The sequence below is a fragment of the Triticum dicoccoides genome, chromosome 5B, assembly GCF_002162155.2.
Source record: "Triticum dicoccoides isolate Atlit2015 ecotype Zavitan chromosome 5B, WEW_v2.0, whole genome shotgun sequence".
NCBI classification, from domain to species: domain Eukaryota; kingdom Viridiplantae; phylum Streptophyta; class Magnoliopsida; order Poales; family Poaceae; genus Triticum; species Triticum dicoccoides.
In genome coordinates, this window is record NC_041389.1 from 150,994,304 (window position 1) to 150,999,823 (window position 5,520).

Genomic DNA, 5,520 nt, shown 5'->3' on the forward strand with positions numbered 1-5,520 from the left:
GAGGCAGCCCTTCCATCTGCGTCGCTCCCACCGCCTCCGGAGCAAACGGGCGGTGGAGTAGACGCCGGAGGAAGAACGGGCGTCGACGAGGGTGCTCACAGCGCTGCCAAGTCCAAGGACAAGGCCGCGCAGACCTCGGTGTCCGTACGCGCACCGCGCCCATCTCAGGAGGCGCGAGACCGGCAGCGTCATGGCGTTCGCAGCGCCATACGTCCGCTGGGCCAAGATCAAGCTGGTGGTTCTCTCGGAGTTCAAGATCAGCATGCATGCCAGCATGCTGGCCCCAGCAAAGTGCGGTCGCCTGGACAGGACACTGCTCCTTCTAACATAGTTAGAAGTCCGAGCATATCCCGCTCCTCGCACCGCTCGCCGATGCCGCCCACCACTCCAGCAGAAGCCTTGGCGCGAGCTCAACTGCTTCTAGATTACCCTCCGACGGCGGACAAGACCGACGAGTGGAGGGCCACTATCCAGAGCCTCATCGGCTTCGCCAACGGCGACACTGCGCGGCAACCAAGCACCTCGCTGCCGCGGCAAGACTGCCGGACGAGAGCCGATGGCAACAAGACCGATGGGGGTGCAACTTCCATGCACTCTCCACCAAGAAGGCCAAGATCGCCGACTCGCTGGATCCACCCCGACAGCGGCTCCACCGCGTCGTCAGATCCACGAGCTCGTTGCAACCAGCGCCAAGTTCTCCAAGAACGGCAACAAGAGGACGCTCGTACTCGCATCAAGCGCCGAAGAGAAGCGCGGCGTCAATCTGACCAGCGCGCTGGGCCCTCTGTCGACATGCACGCGTCGGGGGAACCAGGCGACTTGCCGTACGCGGTAGGTTGCCCTGCGTTCACCCATGAGCTGCGGCAAGTCCAGTGGCCCAGCAAGAAAAACTTCAAACCAGACATACCGGAGAAGTACGACGGCAAGTCGCATCCGTCGGAGTTCCTCAGCATCTACACCATCGCGGTGCAGGCTGCCGGGGGATGGGACGACAAGATCCTTGCCAACTACTTCCCACTGGTGCTCAAGCCCAACGTCAGATCCTGGCTCATGCACTTGTCGGACAACTCCATCTCCTCTTGGGCAGATCTATGCCATCAGTTTGTCGGCGCCTTTATAGGCGGCCACAAGCCACATGGCCAAGAGAGCGACCTTCATCTACTAGCCTAGAACGAAGGAGAGTCCCTGCGCAAGTACATACAGAGATTCAGCCGTGTACAGCACAACATCCCAGACATCCACCCTGCCGCGGTCATCAGTGCGTTCCATCAGAACGTGCGAAACCACGGGATGAGGGAGGAGATGGCGATGTGTAAGATCAGGGACGTCAGCGAGCTTTACGCCCTGGCCGACAAGTGTGCACGCGCTGAAGAGGGGAGGAGGCTCCCCGGAGAGAATACAGGAGCAGGAGGATCCGACAGTGAGGATGCCGCCCCGGCAAGGAAAGGCCGGCGGCGGAACAACAGAAGGAAGAAGGGCAAGGAAGTGCTAGCTGTCGAGCAGACCGGCAACGAGGTGGCGCCAAGGAAGCTAAGGATGGTGGCTCCGGAAAGGAGGCCCAGGCTGTGGCAGCCGCCGACAAGCAGGACAGCTCCGGCAAGCAGTATTGCAAGATCCACCGCACCAAGGGCCATGACCTCCAGAGCTGCAAGAAGGTCGAGCAGCTTGTTGAGCAGCAAAAAGCTGAGTACGAGCGACGCGACAAGGAGAAGGCCCAGGAAGGTGCTGGTGGAGCCGGCAAGAAATGCCCCGGCCGGGGAGGACGCCGCGGCAAGGCCAAGCAGCGGCAAGGAGACAGGCCTCCCAGCGGCCACGACAAGGATGAAGACGACGACGATGACGAAGACATGGATGATGACGAGGCCGATGAGCAGGAATTTCAGAAAGCCACAGAGGTCCTGTGCATTGACAGTGGTGCTTCTCTGCATACTTCGCACCGCCAACTCAAGCAGTGGGTGCGGGAAGTTAATGCAGCAGAACCATCCATGGAGTCACGCAAGCCTCTGAAATGGTCCAGCACGCCTATCATCTTCGATATTGAGGATCACCCTGATCGCATAACTGCGGTCGGGTGCTTGCCGATGTTGGTTTCACCAACCATCCGCAACCTCAAAGTCACGAAGATGCTAGTTGACGGCGGGGCCGGCTTGAACCTGATCTCCTCCGCGGTCCTCCAGAAGCTCCAGATCCCTGACAGCGAGCTCGAAGAGACCGGCGCGTTCCAAGGAATCAACCCGGGAAGGAGCAAGCCGAAGGGAAAGATCACGCTGCCGGTCACATTTGGCAGCGAGCTGAACTTCAGAACTGAGAGGGTCACTTTTGACGTGGCTGACATTCCATTGCCCTACAATGGAATACTCGGCCGCCCTGCACTCGCCAAGTTCATGGCAGCCTCTCATTATGCCTACAACGTGCTCAAGATGCCAGGCCCTATAAGTGTAATCTCTGTCCCTGGCGACAAGAAGGATGCCCTTATCAGCACCGACAAGATCTACCGGGAAGCAGCAGCCGCGGCCGATCGCAAGACACTTGCCGCTAAAGCTCCCGGGGGGAAGAAGAAGACAAAGTCCGGCAAGAGCTCCGATGCCCACTCCGGCAAGCGCACCTCTTCGGAGTGCTGCGCTACCGTCGAGGACGCACCATCGAGCTCCACCGGCAAGTGTAAGAAGACGATGGCAGCTCCACCGGAGACCAAGAAGGTGTCCGCCAAGGAGGACGGCACTGGTGGTACCTTCACCATCAGTGCCACTCTTGATCCTATATAGGAAAGCGCGCTCGTTGCTTTCCTGCGGGCGAATGTCGACGTGTTTGCATGGCAACCGTCTGATATCCCCGGTGTTCGCAGGAAAGTAATTGAGCACCACCTAGCCGTTTGTCCTCATGCGCGGCCTGTCAAGCAGAAAGTCAGGAAGCAAGCTGTGGAGCGCCAAGAATTTATCGCAGAAGAAATCAGGAAGTTGGAAACAGTAGGCCTTGTCAGAGGAGTGCTCCATCCCACGTGGTTGGCCAATCCTGTAGTTGTGCGCAAGGCCAACGGGAAATGGAGGCTTTGTATAGACTTCAATGATGTCAATAAAGCTTGTCCCAAAGATCCATTTCCCTTGCCGCGCATCGACCAGATTGTTGACTCCACAGCCGGATGTGATTTGCTTTCATTTCTAGATGCATACTCAAGATACCATCAGATCTTCATGGCAGAAGAAGATGAGGAGAAAACCGCGTTCATCACCCCATGTGGCACATATTGTTTCATACGGATGCCCTTCGGGTTAAAGAATGCTGGTTCAACGTTTGCAAGGGTAGTCCATGTCACTTTTGAACCCCAGATACACAGAAATGTGGAAGCCTACATGGATGATATAGTGGTCAAGAGCAAAGACAAGGCTACTCTGATTCAAGATTTAGATGAAACATTTGCAAATCTGCGCAAGATCAACCTCAAGCTCAATCCCGAGAAGTGCGTGTTTGGAGTCCCTTCCGGCAAGCTTCTCGGGTTCTTTGTCTCTCAGCGGGGGATTGAAGCCAACCCCGACAAGATCAAGGCCATTGAGCAGATCGAAGCACCGAAGCGCGTCAAGGATGTATGAAGGCTTGCCGGTTGCGTGGCTGCTCTCAGCAGGTTTATCTCTAAGTCTGCTGAGCGCACCTTGCCGTTTTTCAAAATATTGAAAAAGGCAGGTCCAATGAAATGGACTCCGGAAGCGGAGGCTGCGCTGCAGGACTTGAAGAAGTACCTATCCTCCACTCCAATACTTGTCGCACCTAAGCCACAAGAGAAGTTGCTGCTGTATCTAGCAGCAACCAATCAAGTGGTTAGTGCTGCGTTAGTAGCGGAGAGGGAGGCGGACGATGAGCCAGCAACCGTGGCAAACGAATCCAGCGACAAGCAGGGGGCTTCGCCGACAAGCTCTGGTCCCGACAAATATGGATCTGCGCAGGCATGCAAGGAGGTGCAGAAGAAAATGGTACAACGCCCAGTTTACTTTGTCAGTTCCCTTCTGCAGGGGGCTAGATCAAGGTACTCTGGTGTGCAAAAATTGCTTTTCGGCCTTCTCATGGCCTCGAGAAAGCTGCGCCATTACTTCCAGGCACATGAGATCACAGTTGTCACTCGCTTTCCGCTGAAGAGGATACTACAGAATCAAGAAGCAACAGGCAGGATTGTCGAGTGGGCACTGGAACTGTCAAGCTTTGGCCTCAAGTTTGAGAGCACTTCAACTATCCAAAGCAGAGCATTGGCAGAATTCATAGCAGAATGGACGCCAACACCAGATGAAGAAATTCCAGAAATGAGCATCCCCATCAAGGAGACAAGCAAAGAGTGGCTGATGTACTTTGATGGTGCCTTCTCGCTGCAAGGCGCCGGTGCTGGCGTACTGCTTATCGCACCCACCGGAGAGCACCTCAAGTACGTAGTCCAGATGCACTTTCCCAAGGAGGAAGCAGCGAACAATACTGCAGAGTATGAGGGTTTGCTTGCCGGCCTCAGAATCGCAGCAGACCTTGGGATCAAGAAGCTCATTGTCAGGGGTGACTCGCAACTTGTCGTCTGCCAAGTGAACAAGAGTTATCAGAGTCCGTTGATGGAAGCATATGTTGATGAAGTGAGGAAGCTAGAAGAGCACTTTGACGGCCTACAAATGGAGCATGTTCCAAGAGCTCAGAATGACATAGCTGATGGCCTGTCGAAGTGCGCCGCACTAAAGTTACCTGTAGAACCAGGGATCTTCGTGCTCAAGCTGACTCAACCATCCGTGACACCGTCAACTAGACAGAGCAAGAAGAGGAAGTTGGTTTATGGTGACTACTTTCCGGCAGAGCTTCCCAGAGCCGCCGCCAAGAAGGTCCCCAAGATCAACACCGAGAGTGCTGAGGAGCAGCCTGCTCTGACAAGCCTTACGGTTTGTTTCGTTGAAGCAGACGCTCCTAACAAGTTTTGCTCCGGCAAGCTTGCCGGGGAGCATCACGCTCCGGCTGAACCACAGGTTCTTGCCGTGGAAGCGGATGTTCCCGCAGCAACAGATATGCCTTTAGTCCTTGTTGTCGAGCCGCAAGCTCCAGGATGGGCGCAGCAGATTTTCCGTTTCCTTCAGACAGGAGAGCTTCCCGAAGAGCAAGAAGAAACGGAAAGAGTAGCCCGGCAGTCAAGTATGTACAAGTTTGTCGACAGCACACTGTATAGAATAAGACTGAACGGTGTGAAATTGAAGTGCATTTGCCGGGAAGATGGACAGCAGCTGTTGGTAGAGATACATGGAGGCATATGTGGTCACCACATTGGCGCAAGAGCACTTGCCGGCAAAGCATTCCGGCAAGGATTCTTCTGGCCGACAGCCCTCCAGGATGCAACTGCACAGGTAACCAAGTGTGAAGCATGCCAGTTCCATTCCAAGCAGATACACCAGCCAGCTCAAGCTCTCCAAACAATCCCTTTATCCTGGCCATTTTCGGTCTGGGGATCGACATCCTCGGCCCCTTCCCCCGAGCTGTCGGGGGCTTTGAGCTCTTGTACGTCGCCAT